At 39.5% G+C, this 26,901-nt stretch overlaps 1 long non-coding RNA gene across 4 annotated transcripts in view; it reads right to left on the bottom strand.

Annotated features, from left to right (window-relative positions):
• Positions 1–1,596: 1,596 nt before the first annotated feature.
• The window catches only part of LOC136558412 (uncharacterized), a 74,902-nt gene continuing 49,597 nt past the window's right edge, over positions 1,597–26,901 (bottom strand). For 2 of the 4 annotated variants that reach the window (XR_010783876.1, XR_010783875.1), the window contains 4 exons: positions 14,845–14,914; positions 4,388–4,517; positions 3,227–3,391; positions 1,597–2,560 (listed from right to left, as the gene is read on the bottom strand). This is a non-coding gene — a long non-coding RNA (uncharacterized lncRNA). Of the gene's footprint in view, positions 2,561–3,226; positions 3,392–4,387; positions 4,518–14,844; positions 14,915–15,427; positions 15,466–26,901 lie in introns of those variants that run through there. The other 2 variants (XR_010783878.1, XR_010783877.1) reach the window with 2 other exon arrangements.

The following is a 26,901-nucleotide window of genomic DNA, read 5'->3' as shown; positions in this document are numbered from 1 at the left end:
TGGCCAGTGAGCATGGCCGTCACCCGGTCGCCGCACTTCGATTGGCCCCGCCGCCCAGGAACCCCGCAGGACTGGTGAAAGACGGAGCCTCCGCTCCCGCCCCCACTGACGTCATATGAGCCCATTCATAAAATGCTCAGGCTCCGCCTCACACTCGAATGTGTCCTTCGGTTCACCTCCCCCAGCCCCGCACTGCGCTCGCCCACGCAGCCGCGCCGCGATCGCCACGGCACGGCACGGCACGGCACGGGTCCGCAGGGACCCCGGGACAAAGGGAACCCGCCCCGGGGAAAGTCCATCCCGGGAAAAGAGGGGCTGAGCACCACAGCCCAGCTGCCACTGCACCCCACACACCGCGGGGCTGGCAGCGCTGTCCCGTCCGGCTGGCCTCGGTCTGTCTTTCCCGACAAGATCCAGGGGCAATGGAGGCTTCCGAAATATTTCCCCTGAGCTGCCCACTTGTTGTGCCATGCCTGAACTTGCCCTGCCTCGTCGCCCTTCACCTGCCCGCTTGACACGACCTCTCTCCCAGAGCCCCTCACACGATGGGGTTAGGAACGCCTGGACTTGGAAGGAGTGTAGGAGACACCTCTGAAATGACACACACACCCCAGGAGGGAGCCTGGGGCAATGGAGAGGAGATGGGGCAATGTAGGCTGTGGGAGGCTGAAGCCCTGAAATACCTCATGCTTGACATGTATTGCCTCAACAGGCTGAAACGGCAGGAGTGGCTGAGGAACACGGAAAATCAGCGGCAATGTGGTGTAAGGTGTGGGTCAGTTAAAATGTCAGAGAAGACCAGTTGAGGTCCAGGGGACTGCTGTTTTTAAAGGGAGCCCCTTGCAACTATCAGTGCCAACATTTTTCTTCTAGAAAACAAGCCTTTTATACCACTTATTTGACAATGACCTTAGTTCAAGCAGTAAAAAACTTTCTCTAGATTAGGTTTTGTGGAGATCCACAACCATCTGAGTTATTAATAACAAGTAGCACAGGGGGTAGTCTTAATGTTGTCTTTCCTTTCTCTCCTGGACTAGCAAACAGGTCATACTCAAATCCAGCCACTACTGCTGAAGATCTCCAAGCTGTACCAGCTGCCAGGCTGCAGCCATGTTCCCCTCATCCAACTCCTTTGTGTTACTTGCCACATACCATGTCGATGGCAGAGGAAGCCTCCAGGAGCCTAATCTGCCAAATCCTGGCACACCTCAGGCCTGGCCTCCACTTGCAGCTCCACCTCTGAAGACCACAATGGATTTACAAGTGCTCTACAGTTTCTCTTTTCTCATCTCATTCCACATTTCCTAACCTTTTCCTGCTTCAGACTTTGGAAAGAGCCAATGTAAGGTGCCACCTTAATTGTAACAGGTAAGCAGTACCCTGCGTATTGCAACTTGGGGCCACAACCTGGCCATGGTGCCCTGTGAATGCAGTTAAAGCACTACTGCCACTTCACAGCTCTCATTTAGAAACAAGACACACTAGTATGACACCAACTACCTGATGCAAAGAACTCTGCATCCTGATACCTGGGGCTGCACACTATGACCTCTTGTCTATGTTAAGGGAAACAAGACCAAAGAAATCAAATGAAAATTTGCCATGATAGGTTTATCCTTTTTATTAGTTTAATAAAAATAAACATTTGCTACATTTCCTGCTGTTAAATACATATACACAAAATAGCTTTTAACTCAAAAATACATAATTGATAAAAATCAAACGCTTCTGTTCATAATCTACTTGTAGAAAACAAATTCATTGTGGGATTCAAATTTCATTGGATTGAACAACACTGCACTGATGTCAATTAAAGGCATGAAACTATCATACACTTTGCAATGAAAAAAACAGGAAGCATCCATCCTTCCATCCCCATGGTGAATTAGTTCACCTTTTTTTTTTTCTTTTGTCAATCCCTCATGAGAGGTGACACTGCAGAGGATCCAGCTCTCACCAAGTTTTCTTCCTGCATTTTTCCCAAGAGAGCCCACCTATTGCTTACTGGACATCACTTTTAGAATAGTGTGATAGGCTAGGCCTAACTCCTGCAGGTATTACACAAGGAAAATCCTTATAGGCCTCACCAAGTGTGTAGTTGACATAACACCCTCCAAAGACAGGACCTTGATTACAAAAAATGCAAAATGCTGGGATAATTTTCCTCTTGTTCCATACCAGCCTTTCCTTAATTTTTAATTTTGTCTATTGGCTGTCACAGCAGTTCTCATCTGTTCAGTTTTTGCAGAATAAATGACACTGCTGATCCTCACTCTTTTGTGTTCCAGAGGACAGGTGAATATGGCATAAGCATCTGGAAAGAGAAAAGGCAGAAAAGAGATCTACTACAAGTCAAAGGCAATATTGTAGAGCTGAAGGAAAGGATGGAAGGTAACAGTGGTCACCAGACTCACCAAGTGTTTAGAAGAAAAGTTGGGCAGCTGGACAGTGCATGTAGAGGCTGGAGGAAAGGAGATGAGCATTGGGAAACCTGCTGAAGGGAGCAGGCAACTTCCTACTGGACATTCTTGTAAGCTGCACTGCAGTTACCAAGGGAATGCTGACAATTACAAATGGGTCAGAAATAGGAAGGAAAGTATGTGGGTGCTATGAAAGTTTTGTTGGTCTCTGTCAGAGTCTACCCATCTTTTATTATAACATCTCCTGCCCACTGCACTGCAGTTGTGCTGGTCCTGAGACCTCTTGTCTGAACAACCTTCTTGTTGCAGGTCAGGACAGAACCTGCCCCACTGTTCTCTCAGGGGGACTGATAAACCCCTTGACAGAGAAGCACAGACAAAGCAAAGCCCTCCTCCATTTTTTTTTTTTTTTGTGTTAAAAAAATCATACTGGTTATTCAAAAGTGTTGCTATTTTTTATGCTACCCTGCTTGGAGAAAAAGGCAGTCCTCTGAGAGGCTTACAGTCTACATTTAGAAGAAGATGAGTCACAGGCAGGGAAAGGGACTCACTGGAAGGGAAAGAATTATACAAAGGTCAAATGAGGGGGTTTGCATCTCTTGCTTATGGGCATCACACATTCCTGAGCAACAGGCATATCCCCCTTTCCAGGGTTAATCCTAGTATTCTCATGAGCTTTGCAGGTCTGTTCCCATTTGCCGTAAGCTGCTTCAAATCCCAAAGGAGCACCCAGTCACTGAGCTGATGTAACAGACAGGCATTTTGAGTGTACTCACACATCAACATGCATACACATATGAGGATACCTTGCCAAGGCCCCAGAGATCCATATTTCCACAGCCTCTTTTATCAGTTCAGGCGTGTAGTCAGTTCCAGATGACTGCAGATGCAATCTGGGTCAGGGCAGTGATGCAAACCTCGGTCAGCCCACAGCTTGGCTACATTGCTCCATCATATGGATCATGGCTAAGCTGTACAGCAGATCACAACAGAGATGAGAAAGAAGTCTTTAGGAAAGCTAAAGGAGTAGTGACATGCATGACTAAAAAATGCAACAATAAGGAACAAAAGATAGGGACATAGAACCACACAGATGACGACATCAAAAGGAGACAAAGAAAACAAAAATATAGCACAGGAGCAATAAACCACAATGAACAGAGGATAAAAGAGCACCCAATAAGAAGTATTTGATTTTTATTATGAAGTTTTTCTGTGATGTTGCTGCCACAAGTACCTCACAAGCAATACACATCTCAGTGAGACCACATTCCCATGTTTCCCTCCTGCCCTGCTCTCTCGGTACCTGAGGAAAACACTTCTCACTACAAGTCCACAGGCGAGCACCCAAGACAGTCACTCACTGTCCCCACAGTGACACCTGTGGTTCAGGGGTCTCAGCACTCAGGAAGCCTCAGCACTGGGATCCACTTCTCATCCCAGCCTGCCCAGTGCTGCCAGAAATGCCGTCTGCTCTGCAGCAACCCTGAGACAGGAGAGGGGGACTGCTGGTTATCTGTGATGTGTCATATTTTTTCCTGCCCCTGAACAGTGTAGTCATTTGTTTTATTAAATGGCATTCTTGTACCCAGCACTAATTTTATCCCTTTACAAATATGTTTTTCACTCTAGCAACTCAAGAGCAGCTCTCCCCTCTGTACAGTCATTCTGCTCTCATGCCTCTCTTACCATTACTCACACTTATTGCAGTGAGGCCAGATTCAATAATGGGCCTGGCTGCTGCAGTGCTGAGCCCTGCAGTGGGTCTTTGCCTAAATCCATAGCCCCAAATTAAGACACCCTGCCTCAGTGCACACTGAAGGCAAAAACTAGAATACCTAAGAATGTAAGCTTCATTGTCCATTCTGTTAATGTCTCAACAAGAACCATTCAGACATGCCAACAAATCTCTCAATGCACCTCATCAACTGCTGAGTTCATTGTAATGATGGGGTGAGGCAAGATACCTTGTGTGGAATTCCAGATCCTCAGCTTTTCCTTAGGCATCTACTCCATCTCCTTGCAAGGCTCATGGTACCCCTCCGAGTCCGTGCACTATTTAGCACTCACCCAGGAGTTCCAGTTTCCCTCCTCTGCCTGAAAGGGCAGAAAAGTGCTTTAACAGCATGGCACAGGTGTGCAGGGTGAGGTGATTTTGGTTGAAGCTATTTCACAGCACACAGAATCACAGAATCATCACATCATAGAGCCATAGAGTTGCCTAGGTTGGAAGGGACCTTAAAGATCATATACTTTCAACTCTCTTGCCATGGGCAAGGATGCCTTTCACAAGGCCAGGGTTCTCAGAGCCCCATCCAAGATGGTCTTGGACATTCACAGGGATGGAACGTGCACAACTTCTCTGGGCAACCTATTCCAGTGCCTCATCACCCTCAGTAAAGAATTTCTTCTCAGTAACTGTTTTTCTTTCAGCTATAATAATGGGAGGGAGAGCTGGAGGGGCTGCAGCAGACATTCTCAGCCCCAGCACACATCCTGTGCATACATCTTCAGCAAATGTTAAAGTGGTGTATCTGGGCGAATATAAAAGCAGGTATTTATGTAACCCTCCTTCCTTTTGGCATGCTACACATGCAGCAGGTGCTGGGGTTCCATGGTTCAGACTTGGGCTTTGCCAGCTGGCTCTTGCTGTCAGCTCCTGCAGTACAGGACTCCTGTGGGCCTAGCATAAGGCACTTCGAGCTGATCGGCCCTGCTCTGCAGAGCTTGCAGGAAACAAGGGAGCCAGAGAACAGCAGGTTGAGAGAAAGGGATGGAACTGGTAACATTAAGTGCCATAATAAATAACCAACTAAGCACAAATTTTGATTGATGTGTCACTCATCTGCAATTGCACACTTTTGGGTATAGTTTCTATGAGAAGGGCAGAAATCTGCAAACACAAGGCAGCTGCGAAGCTCAGGTCTTAACTTTGAAACTGAGTCAGTCAGGCATTTTAGGTTACCACACTGTGTTACAGCTATACACTCCTTGCTTCTCAAATAAACCTTGGGCATCAGCAATCTAGCCTGCTTCAGGGAATAAAGTCCCAAATTTCTCAACAACAAAACACTCCAGGCAAATGTAGCAATGGAAGACAAACAGAACCTAAAGCCAAACAGTAGCTGGCACATTAACTAGTTGAGTCTACAGATTGCAAATCCAATGTGCCATGCAGATGTATGCTGCTCTTTATGGGAAGGTCTGTTCAGTTCACCTTTCAAACAGGAAACAATACAAATGGTACTACAAACTTCTTGTGCTTGATACGGGGATTTTTCACTTTTACCTGCTATGGATTGACAAGTGCGTCTCCTGTTAAAACTCAAAATTCCACTTTTTGTTGCCATTCCCTGTTTAGAGTTCTCAGAAGTGACTGCAATGGGGAGCTCCAGATCCTCTTACTATGCAAACCAAGGAAAAGCTTAGTAGGACATGCATACGTAGTGAGGGTTGGGTTTTATAATCACCAGCAATATTGGAAATCAAGTACTACTCAAAAAAAAAAATTCTAATAGTTGTGCATGCTGCAAATCCAGTGCAGCATGTGTTTACTGGAGACATAATATGGCCATGACAACAGATTACCCTTTTTCAATCCGACAACGCACTGAAATATATTGATTTGAGCTGAAAATATCATCCATAGAAATGAAATGCTGTTTGCTCATTGTTTAATCCTTGATGTCTCTTCTACCTAGTTTTGGAACTGTAGATAAGTGATAGAGATAGTTGTCCACATGAAACGAACAAAGTTCAGGAATGCATGGCACTCACACCACTGCTAACACTGTCATCTTACATGATACATTCACTTTCAGCCCCCAATGATAGACCACATTTGGTAATAAATCTCTGTTGTCTCATCCTTTTAAAAAAAATCTGTAGTCCTCAGGTGTCTCCCTAAAAATCCACATGCCAGACAGTTCTGGTGCCAAAACACAAGAAGACTTCCTCTTGGCTACTCCCAGTATTTCACAAACATGAACTCTACTTTGAATGCCTGTTAAACAAAATGTATCATTCCTAGGGGAAATGTGAGGGCAGAAAGTTCAACTAGGACCCTACCATGACAGAAGCTGCAAGCAAAAAAGGTATCTCAGATTGCTATTTATCTTTAAATCCCAATTATGCATCTGCATATTTTTCATCAAATTCTCTGTATTTCTTTAAAATGTTTGGATTCCAGACTTCCTAAAGACTTTTACCATTGCAGTTTTAACCACTGAAATTGGCATTTCAAAACCACCATTGTTTAAAAACAATGTAGGGCCAAAGACACCATAATAATGTTTTCACACACAAGGCTGTCTATTTGAGGTGTGTAAAATGCTATCCCCCATCTGGTGACTTCAGTGGAAATCTGAAGATTTACAGAAGCAATGGCCTGGCTCCAAAGTATTCCTACAAAAAAATAATTAAAACCAAACAATGAGCAATTAAAAAAACAACTCAAAAATGCTGCCACAGGCTGCAGTGAGCCCTCCCTTTCTGAGTCTACTGATACCAAACCAAGCCCTGCCATACTCTGGTTCTGTTCAGTGTGTAGGTTCCCAGTATTCCTATATATCAGTTCTCTGTTACTTCTACTCATCAGCCAGCACCTGCAGCAAAACCAGGTGTATGTTTATACATACATGTGTGTGAGCAGACACATGTACACACTCCCCCCAGATGTGGTTACCTAAAACCAGCAAAAGAATGGATTTGGCCTGCTCTTGGTGACAGCAGTAACATCTTATTTTTGTTGAACACTAAAATATGAGCTGTTTTGCTTTTGTTTTTGAGTCACACAAATGTCATTATCAGCCTTATCATGTGAACGCTGCTCACTTCCATGACTTTCCCCAATCAGTGTTATTTCAAGAGGCATAATACAGCACAAGAGGACTAGAAACAAGTGACACCAGTGGAAGTGCCTCTTTTAGTGGCAGAAAGCCTGGCAGGATGACATGAGCTAATCAGGTCAGAAAATTTTTCTTTGCTGAAGGCCTAACACAGTATTCCTACCATTTCAAAGGGAAGTCCACAACTTCCTTTCAAGTCAAAAAGGTTAAGAAAAGAACAAGAGAAAGAACCTGCTATGAATAGGAATTATTTTCTTTAAAGAATCAGACTCATAATAGAAGAATAAAATAACTTTCAGGAATCTGGGTTAAATAACAAACAAGTATGTTTTATTCCACACTCATACCATCACTCTTTGGTCACACCTCTGCCCTGTAAGCTTCAAGATAAATGTCTGTAGCTCAAATCCCACTTTACAGAAAAAAAGTTCAAGAAATCAGTTAGTCTTTTTTTTTTTCTTTCTTCCTAGTCTTTCATACTGTCTCATACCAAATAAGCCTTCCATTTTCATTACTTGTTCACCTCTAGGCATATGAAGGAAGTTTAATTCTTATAATCAATTCACTTCTTTGCTTCAGCAACTACTGAAAGTGCCAGTGGTAGCACTTAATGCATAAATTGATGATTGGATTGATTCTATCACTTAGTTTTCTATTGACCACTGAACAGGAAGTTACCTCCTTAAAACATATTATTTCTCTTTGAATAATCTGCTACAGATGTAGCAGATTATTAGGACTGAAAAATAAAAATAAAATGGATGACTGAGCAAGCTTGCTTTACTCCCTACCCTGTGGAGATTTCCCAAAAGCCAAAATGCCAAGTAAAAATCTAAACTGTCTACCTAGAGGACAGCAGCCTTGCTGAAAAGCAATGTTCTTTAATCTTTAGGTTCTTCTGTTACTTATTGAGTACTGCACTATATGCAGTATGTAAAAACTACAGTCCAAAAGGCAGGGGAAAAAAAAGACACAAAGTCCCAAGGAAACTGATTATACATACATTTTAGAATGCAACATTGTCTTGGCCTAGATACCTAAAAACTTACCTAAAAATTGTTCCATTAAGACTCCTACAAGTAGCCCATCCAGGCACAAGAAGTCAGGTAGCACTGCATGAATTCAAGCCATAGTGTCCAAACCAAACACATAGTTCAGAGTAAGCACAACCAAGCTACTCAATTAAGAGCCATAAAATGAAATTAATGTGACAAAAACTAGCAGCACTTTTCAAAATGGACCCACTGTAACTTAACATATCCATCTCAGAGTCCACTGATAGACAAGAATGTGATATTATGGGAGGGGATATCCAGGATTCCCAAGTCAAATTCCCCACCCCTGTGCAGAACCCAACATTGATGTTCTTTCCTGGATATATCAAACTTCCTTCTAAAAGAAAATTAAACTTGTTTCTCGTTTGAAACTACCCCAGAATATCGTCAGTCTGATAGTTAAAGCTCTTCCTCCAATTTCCAGCAAAGTCTACCCATTATCCCTTTCACACACATTTGTTTTGCTTTATTCTAATCTTGAGCTCATATAATTATTTTCCTTCCTTACGTAAGTGTAATTGTCACTTCTGTGTCTCTCTGTCAAGCCCCTCTATTCCTCTTAACATCCATGTGGTCCTTTTCTGCATCTGTTCCATCCATCTGTTTGAACCCATTTATCTGAATGTGGGTGATAGTTGGGCTCCACATAAGATCTTATTAATGTCATACACTTTGACAGCAATACTTTCTATACATACAGGAAATCCATCCCTTAACACTTTCTAGGACACTATCTTTTTTTATTATTATTTTCTCAGCCATGTCACATGCTGTCATTCTCCTGCTGACTATTACACCAACTACCAACCTGTCACTGAAGTGACAGAATAAATTGTCATCAGCTTCTAGTTGCATCACTAAATCTCATCTAATTCTATTAATCTCAGTTTTGATTCATCATGTCAGCACATGGATATTCCAATCTTCCTCTCTATTAATACAGTCCACCAGTTTCGTGTCATAAGATTTTATCATTGCTGTACTTTTTCACTAGTATCACTAAGGAAAGAATTCCAATAGTCCTCAAAACCTCCAGTTTCCAGCCTTCTTTTCCTCAGTATAGTCTCTTTCTACCTATTATCTGCCAGTTCATTCCAAAGTCACCTTACAATGCAATTAATCCAAATTTTCTCTGTTTTACATTATTTCCTCATGTGGTACAGTATCAAAGTTTCCTCACAATGAAACACAGGGTAACAAGGTAGTCTGCACAGCCTTTTTTTGCTAAAACTGCTGCATTTCATCCCACCTTTAATTTCTCTGTCATCGTATTTTGCTCTTCAAAAATTGTCCAACACCTAAGTGTACAATCGCTGCCAGATTAGATCACCTCTATTACTAATCTTGTCTTTCCCTTTGGGTACCCTCAACTATTTGACCCCCTTTGCGTGTAGCTTCCACTACTAATACAGTACAGTATTTGCAGGTAGATCATACATTTTTGGCAAGGGAATATTCTGTATTTATTGTGCTAAAACACAACTGCAGTGCTAATGCATTGCCACTGAAATAAGAAAACAGAATCTAGGAAAACCTACTATTGTAAAACTGGAAAAGCAATGGTTAGAATGGGAACAGAGTAGGCCATACACTAACAAGTTTAAAGCACATTACAATAGATTAATCATATTTCCCTTGCCTTGATCTTTTCTGCTTTATTTTGTTCTGGACTTGCTGATTTGTACCTCAAGCCATCTTCACCAGCTTCACTCTGCAAGTCCAAACCACCGGAGGTTATAACACTGGCACTAAAGGCACTTATCCCTTTTCTGTGGCTACTCAATAATTTCTTTCATAAGCAAAACAACTTTTTTTCCTCCAGTGGAACAATACCTTTCCTTGAAAAAACCCATAGATTTCACTTCTTTCTTCTGAGAACCATCTATGTATACTTTAAGAACTGTACTTCAGGTGATATCATTGGCTAAATCTGATGTGCTTTCTGGCTCAAAAATGTTTGTAGAGTTCCTCACATACCTCTCCCAGAAACTGAGCAATAGAAAACAAGCCTACTATGGTGTATTTCCTTTTTATGTTGTTGTTTGAGCTCAACAGTGTAATATTCTCTGCACTTGATTTAGTAGTTATAATAAATTAGTCTTCTTCTGAATCTCAGGAGGATTACTATTAGCAAGGAAAATAACCTCACAAGAATATTTCCATTCGCAGAAGTTTAAGTATGTTCAGCCCCAAGTTCAGCTAACTGCGAACCCCAAGATATGCTTCAAAAACGTAAGGAGGAAAACAAAAATACACAAACAAAATTTACTAATGTCACTTAGACTGATTTATTATTTGTCATTCCTTTGATACATAGAGTAACTTATCCCTAGTTAATTAACAAGTTACTTTAAAACATCAGATTGAACAAAAACTGACTTCACACTACTGGTATAAATTACATTAAATTAACACGTAGCGTTAATTGCCTCCTTTTTCTTCCCTCATCGCTATGTCCGGAAAGAAAATACCTCTCTATCCGGTAAACTACCAAGTCCCGTTTGATTCCTGGGTTTGTCCCATAACTTCAACGCACTTCAGCACCTTCATTCTTCCACTTCACATTTAAAAAACTCAAAGAAAAAAACCCCAACTTGCAGATAAAAGCACTCGATCCCCTCTTGCCACGTGCCAGCCTTTGCTATCCGCGCAAGCAAGGCATCTCTGTGCTCTGGGCTTCGGTGCGGAGCTCAGCGCGAACTGGAAGCCAAGGTCCGCACCCGCAGTGAGCCCGTGCCTCTCCGGGGCCCCGGGCAGCCACAGGCGCAGCGGGACGGCAGGAGCCCCAGGGGCAGAGCGGGCGAGCCGCCCGTGTGGTTTAACCAGAGCAAATCCCTCTCGGGAGGACGCAGCTCCGGCCGAGCCCTGCCGGACCGGGCTGATGCCCCATGGCCCGGACCGGGCGCGGAACGGCCAGCAGCGAGGGGCACCAGGAGGCCTCGGCTCCGCCGATACCGGGGCTGGCCAGGATGGGCCGGGCACCCCAGCACCACCGGCTCCGGGACAAAGCGGCCACTGACCTGCCGGCGCTCGAGGCGCGCCCCCGGCCGGGCCGCGGCCCGAGGCCGCTGTTCAGGGCGCGGGGATAACGCCGGCGCTCGCAGAGACCCCCCGGCCGGGCACGGGCCGGCCCAGCGCGGCGGCAGAGTGCGGACGGGCCGGCCCGGAGCTCCCGCCCGACGGGACAGCTCTGGCCCACCCACGCCAGAGCGGGCGGGCGCCGTCACGGCTGCTGTCAGCGAATCCCGGCCGCTGGTGGCGGTTCCCGGCATGCCGCGGCGCCTACAGCTCCCGCCGGCCCCCGCGGCCCGCCGCCGTTAACCCTCTGCGGCGCCCAGGCGCCTCCGCCGGCCCGCTCGGCCCCCCCCGCCGCTGCCCGGCGGGTCCTGCCCGGGACCCCGGCCCGGTGCCTCCGCGGCCCCCGAGGAAGATCCACCCCGCCCCGGCTCGCCGGCGGAGCTCGCTCCGAGCGGCTCGGCCCGGCCCGGCCCAGCGGCGGGCCCCGGGCCGCTGCCATTGTGGCGGGTTTCAGTACTCCCGCAGTGTGGTTTCTGGTCCCGGCCACAACTGTTCGTTACTGGGATTAACTGCGCGCTCCCTGAGAGATAGTAAAAAACTGGTGAAATACCTTATTCTAGCTGGTGGGGCTTTAAAAAAATTCTTTATTTATGTTTGAGGAGGCAAATTGTAATAAGCAAATTAACTCCAAAATAGCTTTACAACCCCCAGAAAACTTCGTGACAAAGTTACTAGGAAATGCTGGGCTATCCTGTAGTAAAAGGAATGTGAAAATCAGTCATTCATGTTCTGCCCTCCTTCCCATACACTCTTCATACAGGTGCTCAGTATACGTGTGACTAACACATACAGCACTTTTACAGCTCCTCTCTTAAAATAAGTAGCAAACAATGTGCATGCAACTACCCTGCTGGGAACTAAAAAATATCCCTTGGAGTCAGACTCAATTTATAAAGTCAGTGAGGGACAGGGGCAGATAGCACAAGTCCAGGCAAAAGCAGCACCTCGGACTAAAACCCTCTGGGTCTCACCCAGCCCCCCTCCACAGGACGGTATCGCACCCCAAAACAGCCCCTGCACACACGCAGACCTCATCCTCTATTCTTCTATTTTATTTGCATTTTTTTTATGAAAGCCTCATGCAGCAAATAAAAGTCAAATAGCTCTAATTTGTAATGCTACAGACTGTAACAAGCTCAGACGTGTAACTGCCTGACAGGCTACACAGAAATCTACCTTAGGCTCCAGCCTCTGAAACAAATGCAAATATCCAGAAACATTCTCCTATTTCTCCAATATTAAATTACAAGTAAAACAAACCTATTGCCAGATTTTTAATACAAATATGTCTTTAAAAAAATTAAATCACTACAAATTTATTATTTATTTCAAACTATAAACAACATAGAGGAAAGAAACACATATACGTTTCCCTTTTTAGAAAAAAAAAAAAAGGCAAATTTATCTATGAGAAAAGCCCACACGTAGCTCCTTTTTTTAAAGTTCATTTTTTACTACCCTGCCCCTGAAATCAGCCTACAACCCATAGATTTATCTAGAGAAAACACAATTGGAAAACCTTTTTATGTTGCACTCTTTTTGAACACTTACAGGAGGTTTTTAAAGACAATTCACAGCCATGCTATTTCAAACAGCACGAATACAATTATTTAGAATTTATTCTTTACTGTGGAAAATTTTACTTTGATATATTTTCCAGAATTTCCTGGGAAAACACAATCAGTCCCCATCTAGCTAAGCGCACCTACACTGTTACCTCTTTCTCTGTATTTTTTCTTCACAAATCAACAACAAACCTTTCGTAAGTGTTTACATACACATAATAAAATAAGAAGAACAACAATACCACAAGAAAAATGCTCAAAACCAAACTGAAGGTGTAAATGACCTCCTGCCATTTTCCAGACGTACCTACAGAATCCTTCCTCACTGGTACAGGATTATACATTCCGTTATAAATTCAGCCTTTTTATATTTTGTACTATTTTAACACCCTAAATTTATAGATTTTAAAAATTGGCATGTTAAAAGGGCTTTATTTAAGAATTTCAATGAAAATAGTGTTATGTTTTGTCATATAATCATAATCCTTCTTTTTAAATCACTTAGAATTTAAGTATAACCTAATTAAGTGATTTTAAGTAAGTCTTAACCCAAATACACAGATCTAATAAAAATGTATTTTGCAAACAGGGAAAATAGACTTCTAAAATGGATTCCTCAGGTATGAACAAAGATGCTGAAACATTTCCTCCCCACAAACTTTGAGATCTCAACTATTTCACGGCAATTAGATTTAAAACCAAAATACTTATGAGAAAACAAATTTCTCCAAATATCTAGCATAATGTTTCATTCCAATTGTATTTATTTATTCCTTTTGTATTTGAAAGAAATCCTTCTATTTTCCTGGAGGAGAAAGAATAGGGGAAGAAAAATACTTAAAATCCTAACTACCTATCTGCACATACTATTTATTTCAAAACTCTTCTAACAGCAGTTAATACTTTATTTTAGATAATGTATATTATTTTCCCTGTAAAAATATTATTATTTAGATTTCTGCCTTTTCAAAGGCTACAGAACAACATTATAGATTTTAGAGTCCTCTAATCATCTTTAATCTCTCACTTTTTTCAATGCTACAAACATCCTACTTGGTAAATGGAATTTATATTTTTCTCTTGTCTTAATTATCAGAGTTGAATCAACAATTCAAACCAAGAAGAACAAGTGACATACCGTAACACAATAGCAACTCCAACACTTTAACACAGCTCTTCTATGTATTGGTGTATAAAAAGCTTGCACAAAGTATAAAATACCTCAGAAATACAGACTCTTTCCTGATCAGAAAATTTTACTTATTCACGAATTTGACCTCAAGCAACTGCATTTTTCTCAAAAAGCATCCTATCTAGAACTTTATGCCATTTACTGACTCTTGTTTAATTAACCAGCATGCTTTAAAACCAAGTCTTGGCCCTTCAACTTAATCAGAACAGACTACTTTTAATTGCTACCACATCAAATATATTTGTCAACACAATAAAACCACATACAATTAGAAAGAACTATTTTTTCTAGCCCTGCCTTTGACCAACCAGAGATCGTAGCATCTACTTCCAATTTATTTGCTGTTCTAATATGAAGCAAACTGAAACACACAGCACAGTTCACAAATACATTGATCTTTCTATAATATCCTATAATTTGCATCTTTTAATGGGAAAATCCAGAATACCACTGTCAGCACTGCTGTTCTCCTGCAACCGATCGGACGTCAGAAGGACTTGGCATTAACTTCCCTCCCTCACAACACTTTGCCTCCTCACCTCTCTCAAAATAAAACAAAAGTATTATGTTTGCCTGAAATGTCAATAAACACCAAAATCTAGAAGGCCAAAAGGTCAGGTATTATTTAATCTGAACAGAAAAGTTATTTTTTCTCTCTCTCTCAAGCCATCAGTAAGAGCAGGTTACCTGAGAAGAAATGCTCATGTCCCTTAGATGTCCGTCCTTCTGTCCCAGAACAGGGGCTGTGCCATGCTCTCTGTAACATAAGAGGGAATAGATTAAAATTGTTGTATACCCAGGCACATTTCTGTACATTCAAATTATCTGTCCCTCAAAAAGCTTTATATCTTTTTTTCTGAAAAGCATTTTAAAAACTCTTATTACATTCTACTCTGAGTTCTCAAAATTGGCTTTGATAAGTCAGTTACACATGTCAAAAATTAGTTCCATACATTGTCACTTGAAGTACCAGATTCCCCAGGCCTGCTTTTAATTTCTTAGAAGCCTCTATATCACTGCATGCTCTATCTCATTAGCAACATTTAATCTGCAAGTGCTATGATCTTATATTTAAATATATATATATATATTTATTTATTTTACATACACTGAAATTTTTTAAAAGCCATTTACATGAGAGACAAAGTCCTGAAATATTTCTTCCCAAAGCAACTTTTCCCTCCTCTGCTTTAAAAGTTGAATACCTTCCCAGATAAATATGGTCTTTGCTTTACCCATTTTTCTGTGATTTGTATTATTTTGTACTTACTTCTGATGCTGCAGAATTTACATAGGCCTGTAGTTTTGAGACTTCTATCTCCTCCCTCCACCTGCACGGTAGATACCAGCTAAAATCACTGTCTATAGACCATTCCACCCCCCCCCCCCCCTTTTCGCTTCAAACTTTTCCAAACAAATGTGAGAGGGAAAATTGTTTAAGATAACGAATACAAATTCAGTGTGTTAAATGAAACAAACAAACAAACAAACAAACAAAACATCCTGCTTCAGTTTGTCATTTAATAAGCCTTATCAACATAAATCGTGGTCAGAAAGCCTCAGCACTGTAGGGTGTAGTATTCATGACTAAACTGCCTTAAAAAAATACATCATCTTGTACCCCTTTCCTTCCATATATTTATCTTCCTCATACTGCTCAGATCTACAGCACACTGTAGCCACACATGTATTTTTACACACAATTTCCTAGACACTGACAAATGTGAACCAAAGAAGAATTTTGCTCACAGTCAACTTATCTAAACCACTTATTTCCTCCATTCTCTCTTTTTTTTCCATGGCATCCAATGGTTTTTTTTACCCTCTGCTGTTGTTTTGTTTGGTATTTCCCCACTTTCCTGTACATTTGTCTCCTGCTGATCCTACTAGATTGGGCAGGAAGAACTGAATGTCTGTCTCTCCCCATTGCTACACTGCTATTTTTTGGTGTTTTATCAATTAAATGCAATTGACCATCATTTAAATATATTTTTAAGGTATTTTTTCTTTCCCTTCTCTAGAAACTTGCTGATTACAGTTACCAATACTTTTGTAAGCAAGGTCAATTCTGTCCTGCTCTAGCACATGCTTCTGTCATAATATTAAGGGTATATGACTTACAAGTCTGTGATGCAGTGCATGCAAAAGGAAAATGTGTAAGAAAAAGAGGGTGATGTGTACAGATGCCCCTAAATATCATAAAGAAAAAATTGACATTTTTAAGTGGTTCTGACTTTTTAAAGAGATACCATCATGAGAAAACACCTATCTTAGGGGAAATCTTCTTCTAGATCACTAACACTTTTTCACACTAATAAAAGCAAAGGAAATTTTAAAAATCAAATTTACTGTTAAGCATCAGCACTTTAGGATTTCTGCATTTCACTTAGCCTGGGAAGGGAGAGTTGCCTGTTGGTTTCACTTTTGTTCTCAGCTAGTTTCACTTTCATGCACTGGCAGAATCTTCTATGTTTTTGGTTCAGCAGTGTTAAAGACAACATTTATATCTTTAAACAATCCTCATTACACTTTTAATATGAACAATTTGAGTCCATCTACTTCCCAGGACACTAAGAAAAAGTAATTTGGGGGTCTAAATATAATGGGTGGCAAACTTCTAAAGGAGCAGCTTTCACCTGTCTCATGTTGGGTTGTAGTCTGCTCTTTCTTTCCCTGAAATCAATAGGAAATGTGCCATTCATTTCAGTGATAGCAGGATCAGGCCACTGGGTCTGTAATCTGCAACAAATAATGCCATATGCAGTCCAATATATTCCTTACAATATACAGTGTTTGCCTTTAATTATTTTCCTATGCAAACTCAAGGGGAAAAAAGTGGTCCCTGCATTTACCTTTCTGTATGCTTTTAAATTAGCCATAAATACTCTTCCTGACATAGGCCATAGGAAATTAGAGGACATATGTTCACCTTGGTCGGGATGGGGAAGGAAACACCGTGTCTCCCTGCTACCAACTACAGTAACTCTCCTCCTCCTGCCAAGTGCAATCTATTAAAAAAAAAAAACACTCCAGTCCAGATAGAACCTTTACTGTCTTACACCAGGACCTTGTCTAAGTTTCCAAAGCATACTTTTTTCATTTTTTTCGGGATAAACCACAATGCTCTAAGCAGCTAAGCAATCAACAGCAGCCCAAGAACCGGCCTGCATTTATATTTTCTAAACCTGTATATTCCTTTTTATATTACCTTCCCTCTCTATGTGCAGACTTCAAAACACAGCTGTGAACTCACACACATGGAGGCAAGCACATATACATACAACGGAATCTTCCTCTAGCTACCAAAGCACTTCAGTTTCTGCCTTTGTAGACATAAGGGCTTCTGAGACACTGAGACTTAATGGAAGGACCTAGGGGTTTATGGGAGCCTTGCAAAAATTGCTTTTCAACTTCTTTCATAGAAATTTTGTGTCCCACAAGCACACATAGAAATTGTCACTAGCCACTTACCGAATTCCTGTCACGTTTACATGCCAAAAGTCAAATACTAAAAGCTCACATATGCAACTCCTGTGAGAATACTTATATCACAGTTTTATTAACACTACTGTTTATTTCACCATATGAAATGTGAATAAAGGCATGGAATTTCACTGTGATTATGTGCCCATCTACTTCACATTTACACACTTTTCTATCCCAGTAATCTGGGTACTGTATATTTGACTTATATTGTCACATTACACGTCTAGACATGAGCAGCTTCCACAGCACAATGAAGCACACATTCCTGCTTTCTCTTTTCCTGGATATTACTACAGAGAAGAGGAGTAACTGCTCTCTCAAAAAGTTTGTCTTTACCTTCCTTCTCAACCACAACATTTCCTCTCCTTTCCCCAGAAAACATCCTTTTCGCTTCCAAGGCCAGTTCAATGTGAGACACTGAATTTCAGGTATACAAATATACCCCATGTTCAGTGGGGTTATTCACTCATTTAGGTCAACCACACTTTGAGGTGCCTCAGTGCCATACAAAAACAGACCACCATGACCCAGGTCACAGAAAACTTAGTTTGCTGGAAAGCATGATCACAATGCCAACTTTCACATATTCACATCAGCTACATCTGCGTCCCAGGGTATCCATCCATATTCCTTCTAAGTGCCAAAATTTGCTCTCTCCTAACAGCAACATCTAAGACTTGTTTGTCCCTAATTTCCTGATGTCCAACCATGCTGTTGCTAGAGTGTTTTGGTGGTAGTTAGCTATTACACAGATTTTACATCGGGCTTTCACCCACAGCTGCATCTGCCCCAGTAACAATATCCTGGGAGAAAGACTTTACTACTGCCAGCTTTCCTTGTATTAGCATTTAGGACACAAAACCCTGAGTTGTATCAATTTCTTTAATATAGGATGAAGCTTAAGTGAGCACTCATGAACCAGGAAATATCTATCAATTAATATTGGTGGAATTAGATAAATAATTACAGGAAATATGAGGGCCTGTTTCAAAATGGTTGCTTGAAAGGATGGGCTTCATAAATTAGCCTTGTTCTTAAATGCTGTTCTTGGTGCACTCATAGAAATTATTTCCTTCTGGAGCATTCTGGCCTGTATTTTACCTGAATTTTATATAAATATTTGCTGTACATTTTTGTGTTTCTAAAACTAGAAAAAACAGATCATTTTAGCTGCGTGATTGCCATTTATCTTTTGTCTTCCAATAATAAGGATATTAAGGCCTCACAGCAAGTATTTCAATGAACCCTTTGAAATACTGTGAGAGTGGTAGAGAGGCCGAAGACAGCTACACAGGAAAGAAGATGGAAAGAGGGTTGGTGTTACTTCAAAGATACTTAATGTTATACTAATTCCTGAAAAGGGAATTCTCCATGAGGTGCCTATCCTAGCCATGCCAGCAGTTTTGAAGGGCTCTGCAGTCTCTCCTTGGGGTTCCTAATGGTTTGCAGCCCTCTTCTGACAGGTTTTGCTGAAGTACAAGAGGTTATCACAAGGACAGTCTGCTCCTCTCTCCTTTTTCCTTCTGGAAACAAGGAGCAGAGCGACTATTAACAAATACTTGCTTGTGTATTTGTCTTGGGAAGGCACCAGGCATAACATGTGGTGCTATTTAATAGTCACATTATTCATAATCCTTGCAAGTGGAGAGTAACTGTCATGACAGGTAGGTTAAACAGAAGAACAGAGATGTGAACAGGTCAAACAGTGTCTGTGACAGGTGAAGAGAGCACAGCCTAGGATCACTGACTTTTCACCTCTCTTTCACTCTAGTTCAGTCTCAAATCCACCAGACTTCAGCTGTCTTTACCTTTTCCTGATCTTTAAGCAGTGCCCTGATCCTAACTCAATGGGGCATTCACATAGGAGAGACCAAGATGAGCATAGCAATAACCAGGCTAGCCTGGGGGATGGGGATCCATGCAGAGAATCCCAGTAGCGTTGGAACCCCTCCTTTGGATTGTGATAGAACAGCATCTTCCTGTTTGCACAACAGGGTTATCTCAGAGACACAGTGACTATTACAACACATGGGTTATAAATGCTATCTGGCCCTATTTTAAACAACCAAGGTAACACAACCTCATAGATTTCCAATAGTCTTTTGCAACTTCTAACTAAAGACTGGCTGATCAAGGATCTAAAACAATGGATATACAACACTTAAAAAATACTTACATTCTTTCCTTACATTTAAAGCAAATATACCAACATCAAAACCTCTTCTATCGCCCCTATCCCTTACCAAGAATAATTTTGTTTGTAGAGAAACATGAGAGAAGGTAGCTGTAACTCAGGTTATCACAGAGACTTTGTGCTGTTCTGGAATTACGCAGGTCCTCTGCCACTATCAGCAGACCTTCTCTGAGTCCAGGTTAAACAAACCTGCTTTCTGTCACTTTCTAAAACTGTGCTGTTGGGGAACTCATCATTCAGTGGGAACTTTGCCTCTGCTAAACAATTGTTTCTCAAACCACGGGTTGCCAAAGGACAATGATACTCACAGTGTTAAAAAACTCAAAGTTTGTCAGGAGTATCTCAGTTTTGACAACTGGGGACTGAGAAGATCCTGCAAGTATCTAGGGTAGCTACTGATCTACCAGCTACCTTGGCTTGCTGTCAGTGAGTCCAGTCTCCCTGAAAAAGTTACTTTTCAGGCAGCAATTACAAAAATCTATCATCAAAAAAGGGAAGAATTCAAGAAAATGACAGGGAGAGAGGTGAATCAAAAGGAAATCACAGATTCAGAAAGTTCAATAAACACTGTACTAAAAGACATAATGACATTGCATACAGTAGATTGCAAAATAAGGAAGTACATATGCTGCCTGCTAACAGGAAAAGGAACTGCACCACAGGTTACCTCCCTATGAGATTAAAAGAAAGATACATAAAACTTTCCCTGATGATGGCCTGACTGGTAGCAGATTTATCAGACTTGATCAATTAATGGCACATCATTTAGCGACTACTTTTTTGCCATATATTCAGTATCCTACAATTGAGAAGTAGGGCATGATCCTCACAGTCTGAAAGCATTGGTCCTTCTGAATGAGATATTAGTAGATGAATGGGAAGAAACTACACACGACTCATTTTAGCTGGAGGAAGTGCTCAGCATGTGTAAAAATCCTGCTTATTTCACCTGTCTCAAAATGTATTATGAACTTGGTACCTTTTGGGTTGTATGCAGACAGCTGATGAGCTTGCTCAATTTCCCTCTACCATTTTGAAGAGCTTCAGCTATTAAAAAAACTTATTGCCAAACAATTCTTCTGTTTTCTTGTTCTTAAACCAGCTTTATGCACTCCCAAGTCCTTTCCCAGCTGTTTCTGGGAGAAGATGGTGTGTGATTTCTCCCACAGCAAATCTTAAATAATTTATTTTACTTCATATTCTACATGTTCATACATATATTCTACATAGAAATATATTTCTACATTTTATTTGACATTCCAGGGCACCTAGGCAAATGGCGTTCAACTCAGTCAATATTAAACTTCTTGCAAAAGATAAAAGACCCCTTACTTCTCCCACCCTCTTAACACCCTAGTGTAAAAAATAACGCCCTCTGGACAACAAAAGTTTGGCTAGAAATTTCTAACATAATGAAGATCAGAAACCATCTACTAACAGGAGACTAACAGAACATCCATCATTTTTATCCTCAGGAGGAGCATCCAAAACCATACTTTGCTAGCCCTCAAGAATGCATATTCATGGGTTGTAAACCAAGCTGTGTCCAACTAATCTTGGATATACGGTACAGCCATCCCTTTCCTGGGAACCAAGTCAAGTCATTCTCAAGTATCAAAACACACTCATTAGCACTAAGCGAGTGGCTTTTCAACAGTGCAGTTATGAGCATGATGTAACAATTTAAATGGGATTAAACAAAATTCAGTAGACTTCCATAAAAAGGAAATGCAGTGTTCTGGTTTCAGAAATATCACAGGTATGACTTTGATCTTTTCTTATTAAAAAAAAATTAAACTTATGTATAAAAATTACATCAAAGATCTTACAGATTTTTATGAAAAATTAAGCCCTGTCAGTCTTTTCCATGGACATTTCTTACTGTCCTGTATGATTTTGCAGCACCTCAAAATTCATGGTGTTTTACAGTATTTGTCTAAATACTGTAGGACTCCTGGTCACAGCTAATAGCAAAATATTCTCTGACTACCAAACCATAATTAAAATAATGAGAAATGAGAAAAGAATAGAGAAGAAGAAAAATTTAGCCTGATAGTTATGATAATAGATTACAGACCTATGTGTAAACAGTGGCTGTGGGCCCAATACATATTCCTGATCAAAGCAGTATGAAGTGGACACTTCACAAAGGGTTAAGGTCAGGTATTTCTGCTCAGGTTTTCTGTCTCTCACATGGATGGCATTGAAGCTGGTCTTACTGTGTTTTGTAAAGGCACCCAGCAAGCTGCCAAAGTATAAACTCAAGTAAAAGAGAAGGTTGGGCAGATTAATTCAAACTTCACTTGGTTTGAACTTCTCAAATAAACTAAACATGGACAGAACACTGTTAACTGGCACAACCTAGCTGAGACTTTTACCCCCTTTTGAACCTTCTTTGTACGCCATGAAGCTGAAGACTATGACCCACATTTCACTACTGTTGCACATCTTTGTGTGACCAGTGAACTCTGAAATTTCAGAAAATGTATACATTTTGAAAAATTCTGAATTTTAATTAAATTTGGAAAATGAGACACATGTGAAACGCCCACAAATTATAAGTGATTCTGTCAGCATCCACTTGATTTTTACCAGTTGTTAGTTTAAGGCAGCCATTAATACTTTCTTGCTTCATGTTACCTCTCAACTTATATGCATAGGGAATAAATACACCAGCAGCTAGGTGTATTATCTATCCAGAGTCTGTTCTATATACAATATTTTCTTTGGTAAAAAATTAACTCCTCTCTATTCCTAAAGTTTCAGTTTCTTTTAAGCAAGCAGTTAAAATAATCACGACATCCAAGCCATAAATACAGAATATTGTACAGAAAAATTCTGATAAATACAACCAAATTGAAACCAACTGCACCGTGCACTAGAATGTAGCCAAATAGTTTTTACCAAAACAGGCCTGACCCTAAATTTCTGGAAGACTTTGGTACCACAGACCTGGAATGGTCCCCATCCAAGAGCTGGGCTGCTCTGAGGGTGGGCAGGCTTGTATTCCAGCTGCAAAGCTTAGCCTATACCCCCACCTCAGGCACATCTCAACTCTGCACTCCATTCCAGGAGGGAGTTAGGCTGCAGCACAACAGGTCACTGCTATCCTGTGAGCCCAATGATCACTGACAAACTCTTGGCTGGATTTATAAACATCACACAGTCTGTATAATTTCATATCTTCACACCTATGCTTCTAGATTAATTGAAACTTCATATCTTCAGTTAAGCAATTTACAAAGAAGTTTGGTGCTAACCCACTTAAATCCAGATATCCTCCTATTCTGACTGCTTTCCTTTTTGTTCCAATTAGATGCCCTTGTGCACATTAGTACCATCTTATCTTAAATCCCTATGTCATGAAATACAGATTTGCTGCATTATTATAGCAGAACAGTGGTGAAGATGACTTGAATGGTTCCTTTAAATCTTAAAAGTGTGGGGCCTGATTGTTTAAATAGAATTCTATATGATAAGTACAATGACCATTAAAACTAAGATTTAATAACTAAAATCCCAATTTGCAACTCTGATAAATATTGAGGCAAATTAACTGGATTTTTTTGAGTGAATTAAATTTAATGAATGGTATATTTTAGGTTAACAAATTCATGCTAGTAGCAGCATGTCATTATTACCCCAAGAATTTGTCTTACAGAAACAGAGGATTTGATATGAGTTAGGAAATTACAGAAACACAGAATAGTTTGAGTTGGAAAGGACCTTAAAGATCAGCCAGTTCCAACCCCCCTGCCATGGCAGATGAAGTTACACTGATCTGAGTTCTATTTTTGCCCTCTACCAAATTAACCAGGGAGAAAAAGGGAAAGAGAAAACTTAAAGTTAATTAAAGCTGTATTAATTAATTCTCATCCTGACAGGGTGGATTTTTAGAGACCGGAGACCAAGCAATTGGGTCTTCTTATTTGAAATACCTGAACAATGAAAATTGTGGCAAAAATATTAGTCTTTGTAAATAGAATAGAAATCTAGAAAACTGTAGCAGAAGAAAGGTATTTAATTTGGAACCTCTAATATACATATTCCTATGGTCATAAAATTACAGTGAGAAATGAGGAAACTGCATTCCAAATTCTGCTTTGCCTAATCTTATTCTATTATCAGCTGGAGTTTTGAATGTAGGACTTTGTCTTATATTTATGGTATCCTACAGAAAAAAAGTTAATATTATAAAATAAGAATTTACTGGAATAATAATTTATAGTTGAATCTTCATAATTGGAAATTTTTAAATTAATTAATTACATTGAATCATCTTTCACATATGCCTTATTGTAATGTGAAATACAGAACTATTTGAAAAATTTTTGGGAGGACTTAAACTGGTAATATTTTGACCCTTTCAGCAAGTTTGGCATAATTTCTGGAGAACAAAAAGATGACATAATTAATGTCATAATTAATGACAGGAGAACAAAACATTTCGAAAAACTCATAGAGGTATATACATTTTTGATTTTTTCCTGGAGAATTTACTATTCACCTCTAAAATTGTTCTTTTAAAAATAAGGAATGAAGCACATTATTAACACATCAGTTCTGATTTCCATTTTTGGCTCACATTGTGACTTACAGAGCTCTCTTTCTAATTAATGAAATAGTTAAAAACATAATCACGTTTAAGCTTGTTAATACATGTTTTAGAAGCCCATGATTTCATTGAGGAACATACAATTCACAAACTTAAATTTAAGGTGGTATCTCAGTGGAAACTGTAGTCCAAGAAGTTGAACTTTCTTTGTGACATTTATGTGCTGCCATTACACTGAGGCAACTCTACTCTAAGCTCCCTCCCACTTCAGATCATGCTGTACCTACCTTCCATTTAGTTAGTAAAATCTACCTTATTGTACTGATTATAGCATTAACATGGCCAGAAACAAATGCCCATCAATTTAAATTTTATATGAAAATAATTATTTTTCTTTGAAAAAATCACTTTTCTGGTGTTACTCTCTCTATTGATCAGATATATCCAGTTATTCTTCTCCAAGGTAAACACTTAGGTTTGCTTAGTACATGAAAACAAAATTTTTTAAATGTAGTTTCAATTAAATTTAAGGAGCTTTCCAGACCTTTGAAAAGCTAAGGTCTGTGGTAGAACTCTCACCATGAATTTTGATGTTTTTATTTCAATTTTAATACAGTGCCAATGCAAAAAAGGTGTTTCCCCTCTTAAAAAAATTGCAGCAGACATTTAGAAATATTTTTATTCAAATATGGGGGGGGTGGGGGTCATTTGTTTTTGTTCTTTTAAATCTTTCCCTGCAAAGTCTTTAAAACTTCATAAAGTTACTTGTGCAAAATTGCTGCATATTTCCTTCTGTCAGTAATTTCTCTTGATGTCAAAACAAAATAAATACTTATTCTTTATTATTAATTTCAAAAACAACAGGGATGTTGTGTTTATTATTCTGAAAGCCATAAATGGAAAAAACTTCAAGAATATTAAATAGAAACTGAACAGAGAGCTTCCAGATACACGATCAATAGGAGACTTTTAACACACAATAATTATTACAAGTGCTATTATTTGGATAAAACTTGATGTAGGCTATTTATCTAGCTCATTTTTCTATTAAATAAGTCTCAATTAAACTTACAAACAAATATGATGTAGCGCTCTCTGCTCAGTCAGTTTAATGAGATATGAACTATCCCCAAAAAAAATATTTTATCCCAAAAAGTATTTATAAATAACCTACACATTATAAGCAAAAATATATCAAACCACATTTACGGGTTTAGAAAAATTTTTCAGGTTTTTAAGGAAGATTTGAAACAGATTCTTTTAATCTCAATTTGTTTTCATTGCTAACTACTTGAGAGCCTTAAGAAAGAACAAACTCCCCACTAAGATTCAACAATGCAAATTAATGTTTCCAACAATTGTTACTGTATCTACATCCACATGTTTTGTTAATTATTATGTACAGTATTCAATTTGAAAAAAGGCTGTATTCTAGCTGCAGTTAGTTATAAGTTAATATTATAACTTTCAAAAAGCTTCTTACATAAATTAACTTTTTAAAAAAATGTTCAAATAATTTCCTATTAGTAATTCCAGAGTAAAAAGTCTGCTTCAACAGAAGGAGTATTTGTGAATTATTATTGAATTTACTTTTTTCTCTGCTTCTCTATAGAAAAATCAATAACAATTTTTGAAAGAGGAAAAAACATAACTTTTAAATAGAAACATATTCAGTAAGGATGAGTAACAAGTCTAACAATTTTGTCCTAAAGTCACATGAATTAGTTTGATATAAAGGAATTCATGAGATAGTGATGAACCCCAAACTGACTTATGCTTAGTGTTTACCTTTATCAAATTATTTTCTTTTTGTTTTTGTTTTTGATTAAAACTTTAAGTTTTAATCCTACCAATTGTCCTTCTTCAAAGGTTGTCTCTGCCTACTATTTAAACAATGTATTTACTAAACTAAAAACTTGAACTCACAAATACAAAAAATTTTTTTAATGCCTGAAAGACCAAATTTGTATCTTTTGTTAAAAGAATTTCTTTTTTGATGCAAAGATATCCCTATTTTATTTTCTAATGCTAACATTAAAATGTCAATTCTTAGGTAACTAAATTTTAGATTCAGCAGCTTGTTTTAATTGTTTTAATTGACAAAACATATTTCTACCTTTATTCTGCAAGGGCAGGGCTTTATTTCTTTTGCATCCTCTATATGTTAATTGAGACTCTAAAACATCTAGGTCCTATAAACCACTTTAAAACAGTAGTTAAATAAGGCTGAATACTTTTTATTAAATTATCAGCCAATAGCTTACCAATAGCTATCTCCCAAAAGCTTTTTTAAACAGTAATTGCTAGTCCTTGTTTGCTTAGATTTTAATCTATAATTTTTGTTATTTTGATTTTTAACAAACAGTGAAGTTTTATTATTTAGCAGAATACTGAAGAGTTAATAAATTCTATTTAAAAAGCTGACATGAAATTCAGGTCCCTTTGAAGGCAAATGGAATTTAGCCACTCATTTCAGGACAGCAGGATCAGTCCAGAAGAATATAAAATC

This window comes from Molothrus aeneus, chromosome 6 (assembly GCF_037042795.1).
Source record: "Molothrus aeneus isolate 106 chromosome 6, BPBGC_Maene_1.0, whole genome shotgun sequence".
NCBI classification, from domain to species: domain Eukaryota; kingdom Metazoa; phylum Chordata; class Aves; order Passeriformes; family Icteridae; genus Molothrus; species Molothrus aeneus.
The sequence above is the reverse complement of the archived record's forward strand: the minus strand, read 5'-3'. Positions and strand labels throughout refer to the sequence as shown.